The sequence below is a fragment of the Sus scrofa genome, chromosome 3, assembly GCF_054392235.1.
Source record: "Sus scrofa isolate SSC_HxYL_T2T_F1_AM1 chromosome 3, Sscrofa_HxYL_maternal_Yorkshire_Landrace_v2.0, whole genome shotgun sequence".
Taxonomy (NCBI): Eukaryota; Metazoa; Chordata; class Mammalia; order Artiodactyla; family Suidae; genus Sus; species Sus scrofa.
In genome coordinates, this window is record NC_139385.1 from 113,455,957 (window position 1) to 113,469,399 (window position 13,443).

The 13,443-nt window shown below is 37.1% G+C and overlaps 1 protein-coding gene and 1 long non-coding RNA gene across 3 annotated transcripts in view; both read left to right on the forward strand.

Moving 5' to 3' along the window:
- SOS1 (SOS Ras/Rac guanine nucleotide exchange factor 1) overlaps positions 1 to 13,443 on the forward strand; it is a 153,619-nt gene that overhangs the window by 38,929 nt on the left and 101,247 nt on the right. The window lies entirely within an intron of this gene.
- On the forward strand, positions 5,103 to 8,608 carry LOC146404866 (uncharacterized). Its single transcript, XR_014842174.1, has 2 exons — positions 5,103 to 7,287; positions 7,798 to 8,608. It is a non-coding gene; the product is annotated as an uncharacterized LOC146404866 (long non-coding RNA).

Below are 13,443 nucleotides of genomic sequence, written 5' to 3' on the forward strand. Positions count from 1 at the left end.
GCTGTAGCCTCCGGCCTACGCCAGAGCCACAGCAACGCGGGATCCTAGCCAAGTCTGCAGCCTATACCACAGCTCACAGCAACGCCGGATCCTTAACCCACTGAGCAAGGCCAGGGGTTGAACCCGCAACCTCATGGTTCCTAGTCGGATTCGTTAACCACTGCGCCACGACGGGAACTCCCAAATGTATATATCTTAATTTAAAAATGATGTTGAGAAAATGGTACCAAAAGTCTTGCTCCATGCAGGGTTGCCACAGGCCTTCAATTTTTAAAAAACACCATATCTGCTAAGCACAATGAAATGAGGTATGCCTGTATTTACCCCAGATAGTTGAAAGCAGGGACTTGAACAGACGTTTGTACACCAGTGTTCATAGTAACATTCACAAGAGCCAAAGGTAGAAACAACTCAAAATTCATTGCTGGCTGAATGGATATACACTATATGTTATCTAGATACAGTGGAATGTTATTCAGCCTTAAAAAGAAATGAATGAAAATCAATTAATGTAACCATTCACAGTATTAGGCTAAAGAAGAAAAAAGAAAATCACATGGTAATATCAATAGATGAAAAAAAAGCAATTGACAAAATCCAACTCTTATAAAAATTCAGTAAACTAAGGATTACAGGGCAACTTCCTTAACTTCATAAAGAACATGGACAAAAATCCTACAACTAATAACATCATGCATGATGTTAAGAAACTCAAAGCATTTCCACTAAGATCAAGAACAAGACAAGGATGTACCCTCTCAGCCCTGCTTTTCAACATCATACTGTAAGTCCTAGCTAATGCAGTTAGATAAGAAAAGGGGATAAATGGAATGCAGATTGGGAGAAAAGAAACAAAACCATCATTATTTGCAAATGGCATGATTGTTTATAGAAAAAAACCTGAAATAATGGACCAAAAACTTCTTTGAACTAATAAGCAGTCATAACAACCTTGCAAGATAAAAGGTTAGAATACAAAAGTTAATTCATTTCTTATATGGCAACAATGAACAAGTGGAATTGAAAGTTGAAAACATAGTAACAGTTACATTAGTGCCCCCAAATCAAAGTATTTAGTTATAGATCTAACTATTTAAGATCCATATGAGGAAAACTAAAATTCTGATGTAAGAAATCAGAGAAGAAAATAAATGGAAAGATATTCCATGTCCATGGATAGGAAGATTCAAAATTGTCAAGATGTCAGTTATTCCCACCTAGACCTATAGATTCAATGCAATCCCAATCAAAATCTCAGCAAGTTATTTTATGGATATTGATGACTTGATTTTGAAAGTTTATATGGAAAGGCAGAAGATCCTAAAAGGCTAACACAATACTGAAGGAAAAGAACAAAGTTGGAGTAGTCACACTACCCAACTTTAAGGCTTACTGTGAAGCTATAGAAATCAAGACAGTGTGGTGTTTGTGAAAGAATAGACAGATACATCAATGGAACAGAATAGAGAGCCCAGAAGTAGACCCACATAAATATAGTCACCTGATCTTTGATAAAGGAACAAAGACAGTATAATGGAGCAAAGATAACTTCTTCAACAAATGATGCTAGAACACCTGGACATCCCCTCAAAGAAAAATGAGTCTAGACACAGGCTTTACCCTTCAAAAAATTAACTCAAAATGAATGACAGGAGTTCCCACTATGGTCCAGTGGGTTAAGAATTTGACTGCAGTGGCTTGGATCACAGTGGAGGTGCCGGTTGGATCCCTGGTCTGGTGCAGTGGATTAAAGGATCTGGTGTTACCACAACTGCGGCATGGGTTGCAGCTGTGACTAGGATTCAATCCATTAAAAAAAAAGAAAAAAAAAAAAAAAGAATCACAGACCTAAATGTAAAATGCAAACCTATAAAACCTCTAGAGGACAGATAAAATCTAGATTATCTTGGCGAAGCCTTTTAGATACAGCACCAAAGTATAATCAATGAAAGAAATAACTGATAAGCTGGTATTTCATCAAAATTAAAAATGTCTGAGAAGTTCTCTTGTGGCAGTGGATTAAGGATTTGGCGATGGCCACAACTGTGGCATGGGTTTGATCCCTGGCCTGAGAACTTCATGCTATGGGTGCAGCCAGAAAAAAAAAAAAGAGTCTGCCCTGTAAAATACACTGTCAATATAGAGACAAGCCATAGATTGGTAAAAATATAATGGAATGTTATCTAAAACATACAAAGAACTCTTAAAACTCAACAGTAATACAGTTTAAAAATGGGCCAAAGACCTTAACAGACACCATAACAAAGATGATACATGGATGGCATATAAGCATATTAAAAAAAAGATGCTCCACATAATGTCATCAGGGAAATGCAAAAATAAAACAATAATGAGAACTATACATACGTATTAGAATGCTCAAAATCTGGCACTGACAACAGCAAATACTGGCAAGGATGTCAAGCAGCAGGAACTCTCATTTATTGCTAGTGGGAATGAAAAATGGTATAGCCATTTTGGAAGATAGCTAGGTGATTTCTTACAAAATTGAATTTACTCTTACCATATATCTTGCAGTTTCAATCCTTGGTGTTTACCCAAAGGAATTGAAAACTTGTGTCCACACAAAACCTGCACATGGATTTTATAGCAATTTTATTTATACTTGGGAAAACTTGGAAGCAGCCAAGACTTCCTTCAGTAGTTGAGTAGAGAGATACATCCAAATAATAATAACTGGTACATCCAAATAATTAAATATTATTTAGCACTAAAAAGAAATGGTATATCAAGCTATGAAAAGACATGGAGGAACCTTAAATGCCTGTTAGAAAGAAGCCCATCTGAAAATGTTACATATGACTCCAACTATATGACATTGTGGAAAAGGCAAAACTATGGAGACAGCAAAAAGGTCAGGGGTTGGGAGGAAGGAAGGAAGGGATCAACCAAGCATGGAGGGTTTTTAGGGCAGTAAAACTACTCAGTGTGGTATTGTTTATAATGATATATACATGGCATTACACATTTTGTCAAAACTCTTGAGTGTACAGAACCAAGAGTGAACTCTAATGTAATATGAGGATTTTAGGTGGTAATGATGTGTCAATATAGTCGAAACAAATGTACCCCTCTGACAGGGGGATGTTGATAAGGGAGGAAGCTATATGTATGAGGGCAGAGGGTATACGGGAAATCTTTACTTTCTGTTTTCCTCTGAACCTAAAACTGGTCTAAGAAATAGTCTGTGGTTTGTTTGTTTGTCTTTTTAGGGCCTCACCAGTGGCATATGGAAATTCCCAGGCTAGGGGTCGAATCAGAGCTGTAGCTATTGGCCTATGCGGATCCTTAACCCACTGAGCGGATCCTTAACCCACTGAGCAAGGCCAGGGATCAAATCCACACCCTCATGGATGCTAGTCAGGTTTGTCACTGCTGAGCCAGGACGGGAATTCCAAAAATAGTCTTATTGATTATTAGGAGTTAATTAGTTTAAAAAAAGGAATGAAATCTGATACATGCTTCAACATGGATGAACCTTGGAAACTTTTTGCTAAGCAAAAAACACAGGCACATAAGGATAAATTTATAACTCCACTCATATGAGGTACTTAGAGTAGTCAAATTCATAGAAGCAAAAAGTGGTTACCAGGGGCTGGGAGAGGAAGGAATGGGGAGTTATTGTTTAATGGGTACAGAATTTCAGTCTGGCCTGATGAAAAAGTTGTGGAGATGGATAGCAATAATGATTGCACAACAGTGAAAGTGCTTAATGCCATTAAATTGTATACTTAAAAATGGTTAAATGGTAAATTTGATGTCTATTTTACCAAAATGTACAAACTAAATACCATGTTCCATGGCTCCACCCAAGGCTTACTGAATCAGAATCAAAATCTCTAGGGATGAGGCTTAGAAGGCTAAATTAAAAAAAAAAAAAGCAAGAATCTTTTCAGGTAATCGTTACGCATTAGGTTAGAACCACTGATATATGGGATTATATAATGCAAAGTGAGATAAACTGAATTTTGTTGGTATATCTTTAAAGAGAAATTTATCAGATTAATGAGGTTAAGTACACATAATCTTCATCTATTTTTTATGGTCAGCCGCTATAATTTGTACCTTGCTGCATGTGGTAATGTAACTAATAACTATTCATAATTATTTAGCATTTTACCATTTAAAGTATTTTCAGTTCTATGATTTCATTTGATCATCAAGTGTCCTCTGGAGATGGGTAATGATATTGCCTTTTTCAGGTGAGAAACTTGACTTATCTAAGACCAAACATACATATATACATACATACAGGTAAAATCAGGCCTCTTGAGATGAGGTCTTCTGGCTGCAGCTCCTATTATTTCCCCCCTTGGCAGTCTCCAATAAAATAGCAGGTCTTATTTAAGTTAGTATAAAGATCCCATGGATTTGTTTCATGAACTGAAAAATGTAAAGTTACTGAGTCATAAGACTTAGTACTTTATTTTGCATACTTTACCACTTGACAACTTTACTGCTCTTTTAAAAAAATTGTATTATAGTTGATTTACAATGTTCTATTTCTGCTGCAAAATGATCAAGTTTTATATATATATACACATTTTTATCATATTATCTTCTATCATGTTCTGATACAAAGCTTGGATGTAGTTCCCTGTGCTGTACAGTAGGACCCTATTGCTTATCCACTCAAAATGTAATAGTTTGCATCTACCAACCCCAAACTCCCTTTCCGTCCCACTCTTTTCCCCTCCCCTTTGGCAACCACAGGTCTGTTCTCTATGTCCATGAGTTCGTTTCTGTTCTGTAGATAGATTCGTTTGTACCATATTTTAGATTCCACAGATAAGTGCTATCATATGGTATTTGTTTTTATCTTTCTGACTTAATTCACTTTGTATGAGAATCTCTAGTTCCATCCATGTTGCTGCCAGTGGCATTATTTCATTCTTTTGTATGGCTGAGTAGTATTCCATTGTGTATACGTACCATATCATCTTAATCTGTTCATCTGTCAGTGGACATTTAGGTTGTTTCCATGTCTTGGCTATTGTGAATAGTGCTACAGTGACCATAGTGGTGCATGCATCTTTTTGAATGAAAGTTTTGTTTGGATATTGCCCAAGAGTAAGATTTCTGGGTCATATGGTAGTTCTATATTTAGTTTTCTGAGGTACTTTCATATTGTTTTCCATAGCGGTTGTACCAATTTACATTCCTACCAACATTGAAGGAAGGTTCCCTTTTCTCCACACCCCCTCCAGCATTTGTTATTTGTGGACTTATTAATGATGGCCATTCCGATTGGAGTGAGCTGGTACCTCATTGTAGTTTTGATTTGCATTTCTCTCATAATTAGTGATGTTGAGCATTTTTTCATGTGCCTCTTGGCCATCCATATGTTGTCTTTGGAGAAATGTCTGTTGAGGTCTTCTGCCCATTTTTCAATTGGGTTGTTTGTTTTTTTGCTGTTGAGTTATATGAGTTGTTTGTGTATTTTGGAGATTAAGTACTTAGTTCTACTGTTCTTCTCGTTGCTTAATATTTATGAAACCAAGATATACTAATTCTATATAAGGAAACATTTTTATAAGGTATAAATATGATAATAAATACTGATTAATGCTAGTTATCAGAAAATTTGAAGCAAATCTATCATTCTGTGATACAGTTTTCTTCTCTTGCATTGAGATGATCTCTATACCCAATCATTTGTGCATAGGATGCTTTTCATGATTCTTTCAGAGCTTCCCCATGAAAATGTATTCATCACGTTTGAGCCCAGGAGTCACTCAAATTTGTCACATTTGAATTCTTTTTTTGCTAGGGACATCCAGCCATGTTCTAGAATAGTAGACATATGTAGGGGGAAAAAAGCCACTGGGGGAAAAAAGCCACTTCTGACATTTTTGTTTTACACTCATACCTCCTATAGCCTTACTACCTCCCATCATGGAATTAGTGGGGTAAGGGAACCATTTAGTGGGCTACAGTTTTCAAAGCCTTAAAATGTCTCTAATTTCTGCTGGATGGTATGGTATATCTAGGAAGGAAAATAAATTTTTATTTGCTTTCTTGTGACATTTTAATTTTAACAGTGACTTAATATCTAACTACTACTTGCTATTTTGATAAGATAGAAGCACAATATGATAAACTTATTAAAAATAAAATTCCAGACTTGTTTACCCATATATTAAACTGATTGTTAATTTCATGTCTCAAAGGTATCTCAGGCGTAATGAAATTCAGATCATTCAGATCATCATATCATCTCAACAGATGGAGAAAAAATATTTGACAAAATTCAACATGCATTTATGATTTAAAAAAAAAAACAAACTCTCAGCAGGAGTTCTCTTGTGGTGTAATGGGTTAAGGATCCAGCATTGTCACTGCAGCAGCTTGGGTTGCTGCTGTGGTGCAGTTTTAGTCCCTGGCCCAGGAACTTGCATGTGCTGTGGGTGTGGCCAAAAAAGGGCAAAAAAAACCAAAAACAAAACACAAAAGTAACCTCTCAACAAAGTGGGTATAGAGGGAGAATACCTCAATATAATAAAGACCATATATGACAACCCACAACTAACATGATACTCAACAGGGTAAAGCTAAAAGTGTTTTCTTTAAGATCAGGAACAAGACAGTGGTGTTCACTTTTACCATTTTTATTCAACATAATATTGGAAGTCTAGAGCAATGAGCAATATAAGAAGTTCAGAGCAAGAAAAAAGAAAATAAAAGGCAACTAAATTCCAAAGAAAGGAGTTCTTCCCATTGTGGCTCAGTGGTTAATGAATCTGACTAGGAACCATGAGGTTGCGGGTTTGATCCCTGGCCTTGCTCAGTGGGTTAAGGATCCGGCATTGCCTTGAGCTGTGGTGTAGGTCTCAGATGCAGCTCGGATCCTGTGTTGCTGTGGCTCTGATGTAGGCTGGCGACTACAGCTCTGATTAGACCCCTAGCCTGGGAACCTCCACATGCTGCAGGTGTGGCCCTAGAAAAGACAAAAAGACCAGATAAATAAATAAATAAATAAATTCCAAAGGAAGAGGTAAAACTGTCACCATTTGTAGAGGACATGATTATATAGAAAACCTTGAAGACTCCACCAAAAAACTGTTAGAATAAACAAATTCAGTAAAGTTGCAAGGTACAAAATTAATATACAAAAATCTCTTGCATTTTGTACACTAACAGTGAACTATCAGAGAAATTAAGAGAGCAATCCCATTTACACTTGCATCAAAAAAATAAAATACCTAGTAATAAATTTAACCAAGGAGGTAAAAGGACCTGTACACTGAAATTATAAGACATTGATTTGTAGTTCCTATCGTGGCTCAGTGGTTAACAAATCCGACTAGCATCCATGAGGATGCGGGTTCGATCCCTGCCCTTGCTCGGTGGGTTAAGGATCTGGCATTGCTGTGAGCTGTGGTGTAGGTCGCAGACGCGGCTCAGATCCCGAGTTGCTGTGGCTGTGGTGTAGGCCAGCAGCTACAGCTCTGAATGGACTCCTAGCCTGGGAACCTCCATATGTCGTGGGTGTGGCCCTAAAAAAGACCAAAAAAAAAAAAAAAAAGACATTGATTCAAGAAATTGAAGAAGACACTTATAAATGGAAAGATATCTTGTGCTTATGGATTGGAACAATTTTAACGTTTATTAAAATGTCCATGTTACCCAAAGCAATCTATAGATTCATTTTTTTGTTTTGTTTTGTTTTGTTTTTTGTCTTTTTGCCTTTTTCCAACACCACAGCTCACGGCAACACCAGATCCTTAACCCACTGAGCAAGGCCAGGGATTGAACCTGCAACCTCATGGTTCCCAGTTGGATTTGTTAACCACTGTGCCACGACAGGAACTCCAGTGTAGATTCATTTTAATCCCCATCATTCCAATGACTTTTTTCATAGAAGTAGAGCAGATAATCCTGAAATTTTAATGGAAGGAACCATAAAATATCCCAAATAGTTATAGCAATCTTCAGAATGAACACAGCTGGAGACGTCACAACTTCCTGGTTTCAAAATATATTACAAAGCTATTATAACCAAAACAGCGTGGTATTAACATTAAAGTGGACTCATAAATCAGTGGAACAGGTAGAGAGCCCTAGGAGTTCCCTCTGTGGCTCAGAAGGTTAAATCCAGCCTCGTCTGTGGTGGTGCAGGTTCAGTCCCCAGCCCAGGGCAGTGGATTAAGGATCCAGCTGGACCACTGACTTGCACCATATACAAAATTTAACTCAAAATGGATTAAAAACTTGAATGTAAGGCCAGAAACCATAAAACTCTTAGAAGAAAACATAGGCAGTAAGCTACTTGACACTGGAGATTTTTTTTTGGATCTGATTCCACAGATGATGGCAACAAAAGCAAATATTTTAAAAAAGGAACTACATTAAACTGAAAAGGTTCTACACAGGAAAGGTTAACAAAAGATAACCTATTGAATGAGAGAAGATATTTGCAAATCATATACATTAAACTGAAAAGATTCTACACAGGAAAGGTTAGCAAAAGATAACCTATTGGATGGGAGAAGATATTTGCAAATCATATGCATGATAAGGACTCTGACATATATGTAAAGAACTCATATAATTCAATAACAAAAAACTCAACCAATCTGATTGAAAAGTGGGCAGAGGGCGGAGTTCCTATTGTGGCTCAATGGGTTAAGAACCTTATTAGAATCCATGAGGATGCTAGTTTGATCCTTTGCCTCACTCAGTAGATTAAGGATCTGGCATTGCCACAAGCTGTGGTGCAGGTCACAGATGTGGCTTGAATCCGCATTGCTGTGGCTGTGGCACAGGCCAGCAGCTGCAGCTCCGATTTGACCTCTAGCCTGGGAACTTCCATATGCCTCAGGTGTGGCCCTAAAAAGAAAGAAAAAATAGAGGTTATGGGCAGTCTTGGTGAATCTTATTCGAAAGGTGTTTGTGTCAATAAGCTGCCATCTGTTGGTATTATAAATTGTGATTCCTGCTTTATAGGTGCCTTTTAGATTGGCCTCAAAACTTAAACCAGGATAGAATGAATGGGAGCACTTGGTTGAAAAGATGGGAATTTTATAAAGAGTTCTTACCTGTGTCAGGACATCACTGATAAGGAATTTCTGTCATATTTGGAAGCCTCTTGAGTATGAAGATTAAGAAAATGGTTGAAGAAGAACTAAAAAACCAGAGATTCTTTTCTTGAGTCAGTTGTTTTGTTGTTGGGAACTCTTTTATCACAGAAAGTAATAAAAAAGTTGTTTGGGAAGGTCATACTCATTATTTTTAAAGCAAAATAAATGAAAGATGATATGAACTTGGCACTTGACATGTATTTGGAATTTGATGTGTGTAGTTATTTTCTGTGGGAAAGAACTTTGAATATTGTCTTTCCCGTGGCTAATGTACACATAGCGGAAAAGCTATTTTTCATTTTATTTAAATGAAAAATGAAAAAATGTAATTAAATCTAAATTTTATTTCATATATACATAAAATGTAACAAAAGTGTGTAACTATGACAATTATTTTTAGTAGGTTTTTTTTTTTTTTTTTTTTTTGAGAGGGAGAGGGTAGTTTGTTCATTCCTTTTTTTCCCTCTTCTATCCACATCTCTGCCCTGCCAGGTCCTTCTAACCTATGTTAGTAATTTAGGTTATATTATTCCATATTTATCCCCATGTTGTCATGTTCTCATACAAATGTGAATTTATAGTACATTATATCTACATACAAGTGTGTATGTGTGTGTGTATATATGGTGTTTTGCTCATTTCCTGTACTTTAAAATCTTACGTCTTACTCAAAAATAAGTTCTTTACCTTATAGAAATCTGTTAAATGGCAAAACTCTTATTTATTCTTTTTAATGACTGTATAGTTGTATTAGTTGACCAAGGCTGCCATAGTGAAGTACCATATAGTAGGTGGCTTAAAAAAAAAGAAATTTATTTTATTACAGCTCTGGAGGCTGGAAGTCTAAGATCCTGGTGTTGGCTGGGTGGTATTTCTTCTGAAGCCTCTCCTTGGTTTATCAATGGTTATTTTCTCTGTGTATGTCTGTATCCAAACTTCCTCCTCATATAAGAACACCAGTCAGGAGTTCCCATTGTGACTTGGTGGGTTAAGAACTCGACTGGTATCCATGGGGATGTAGGTTTCATCCCAGGCCTTGCTCAGTGGGTTAACGATCCAGTGTTGCCTCAGACTACAGTGTAGGTTGCAGATGTGGCTTGAATCTGACTTTGCTGTGGCTGTGATGTAGGCTGGCAGCTCCGATTTGAGCCCTAGTCTGGGAATTTGCACGTGCCACAGGTATGGCTCTAAAAAAAAAGAACCCCGGAGTTCCCGTCGTGGCGCAGTGGTTAACGAATCCGACTAGGAACCATGAGGTTGCGGGTTCGGTCCCTGCCCTTGCTCAGTGGGTTAAGGATCCGGCGTTGCTGTGAGCTGTGGTGTAGGTTGCAGACGCGGCTCGGATCCCGCATTGCTGTGGCTCTGGCGTAGGCCGGTGGCTACAGCTCCGATTAGACCCCTAGCCTGGGAACCTCCATATGCCGTGGGAGCGGCCCAAGAAATAGCAAAAAGACAAAAAAAAAAAAAAAAAAAGTGAGAAAAAAAATAAAAAAAAAGAACCCCAATTATATTGGATTAGGGCCTACCCTAGTTTTAGCATAATTACCTCTTTCAAGACTGACTCCAAATTCAGTCACATTCTGAAGTACTAGAAATTAGGACTTCAACATATGAAATTTTAGGGAATACAACAGAAAATAACCTGTAACAGTAATATTCCATAATTTATTTAAACATTCCCTTACTGATGGACGTTTACTTTCTTCTAGTTTTTGTATCCTTTTATTTCCTTATGATAAGTTCCCTAGAGTATGTTTGCTGGGCCATAGAATATATTTTCGGTTTTGATATTGGCTACTTAACTACTTTCAAAACCTCTGTTACCAGTTACTACTGGCAAGGTACTAGGATAACCTTTTCCTAGCATTCCTATCAACAATAGATATTGTTGATGATTTTAATTTTTGCTAAGCTAATTAGAGTAAAATGTTATCTTCTTGATTCTTCAATTTGCATTTCTCTTGATTCTCTTGAACTTGATCATTTCATATGTTTAAAGCTTCAGTTAGATTGTAAAGTATTATTTTAAGAAGAAAAGCTTAAATTGCCATTTAAGTATGTTGTCAATTTCCACTTTATGAGTTAATTTTCAAAAGTTGGTTTGTAAATTGCTTAGAGTGATTTGAAATTCACTCTCCGAGAAAGCCAGTAATAGGAATAGTTATTCTCACCTACCCTGCAAAGCATATGGTGTAGATAGGATAGAGACCTGGCTTTATTGGGGGAGGAATAATATTTCTGAATTAACCACTGGTTATATGCTTATATGAAACATTCATTAGTTGTGTGTAAGTAGAGTGTTTCATGTACTTTGAGTAACAAAACACTTAATTCATAGGAAAGTTTAGATATACTAAAAAAGACTATTACATGTACTTGAGTTGCATTTGTAATTTCCCTTTGACTTGTGTATAGTTGATGTCTCATTTCAGTAGATTGAGTTTCAAAAATAAGATGCTATTTAAAAAAAAAAAACAAATGGTGGAACCCTCTTCTTATTAAGATATAAGCTCAGTGAGAGCAAGGGCTTTGAATGTCTTGTTCTCTGTTGAATCTCTGACATTTAGAATAGTATTTTACATACAGTAGGCTTTCAATAAAAATGTATTGAATGACCCCTAGTTTAGAGGAAACAACTATTTTCTTTTTTTAATGCCTCCCGCAACTGATAAATACAAGAAAAAGACTTCTTTACATCAGATATCAAAGTTTTAATCATAGTTAAGGAATAAAAACTGGGGATATGAATGGTCCATAGCAAACCATCTTTCTTTGATCTTAATAAAACATAGACAGTTAATTACTTTGGTGCAGTATTTGCCAAAGTGGTGTTGGTGAGCATGACGCTCAGATACTGTCCCCCAAAGTGGAGCCCCCTTCTTTCCTAAAAATTTTTTTCTGTCTCTCTCCCCTTGCTGCAAGTCCAGTTACTTACATGTTAGACTGCTTAATATTGTCCCACAGGTCACGGAGGGTCTTCTCTTTTGTTTTTACCTTCCCTCTCCCCCGCCAACCCCACCTCCTGTCCCTGTTTTGTTTGGGGAGTTTCTCTTCTGTATCTCCAAGTTCACCTGTGTATTTTTTTGCACCACCCAATCTCTTGTTAACCATATCCAGTGTATCTTTCAGATATTATATTTTTATCTCTGGAGATTTTATTTTGGTATTTTTATATCTTTTTCTTCCTCATGTTCACATTTTTCCTTTAGATTTTCAAGCTTATGTACATATTTATACTAGTTATTTTAACGTCTTTTCTAATTGCATCACCTGTTCATCTCTAGGTTCATCTCTTTCAATTGATTAACTTTTCTTCTGCTTTTGGGTCATATTTTCCTCCTCCTTTTCATGCCTGATAATTTTTGATTGGTTGTCAGAAATTGTGAATTTTACATTGTTGGGTGCTGGGTTTTGTATTTCTAAAAACAGTGTTATATTTTGTTCTGACAAGTAATTATTTAGGATAATTTTGATACTTTTGAGACTTGCTTTAAGCTTTGTTAGAGCAGATCCAAAGCAACTGTTAGTTTTACTGCTAATGCATTATTTTTTTGAAAACTTTTCCTGATGTCCCATGTATTAAGAGCTCTTTTAACTTTGGCTGGTAGGAACATGAACTAAACCCAGTCTCGTGGAAACTCCAGAAATTGTTTTGTTTACTGCTTTTGATGGTTCTTTACTGGCTTTGGGGACTTTCTTCTCACATGTGCATATCAGTATTCAAAGTTTTGAGTGAACTCTGCAGATCTCTTTAGCTTGCTTTGTCTTGTGCAGTCCCTACCATTCTAGTACCCTGCCCCACAAATTCTAGCCACCTTGACCTCCATAGTTCCTGTTTCTGTCTCCTTAATTTAAGGATATTGCTGGGCACTATTTGAATTTTTGTTCCAGTCTCTCCCTGCTCAATGATCTGAAAACTGCCTCTGGGCAGAAGGTGGGTAGTTATAGAGCATACCTCCAATTCTCTTCTCTTCAGACATCACAGCCCTGAGCTGCCTGTTCCCCATTGTCTGAAAATCCTTGTTTCATATATTTGTCTGGTTTTCTAGCTGTTTAAAGTAGGAAGATGGAGTTCCCATGTGGCTAAGCTGGTTAAGAACCCGACTTAGTGTCCATGAGGATGCGAATTCAATCCCTGGCCTTGCTCAGTGGGTTAAGGATCTGGTTGCTGTAAGCTGTTGCGTAGGTTGCAGATGTGGCTGGGATCTAGCATTGCCGTGGCTGTGGTGTAGGCCGGCAGCTACAGCTCCAATTCAGCCTCTCGCATGAGAACTTCCATATGCTGCAGGTGTGGCCCTAAAAAAAGATAAAAATAAAGCCAGAAGGTAATTCTGGCCTGTTA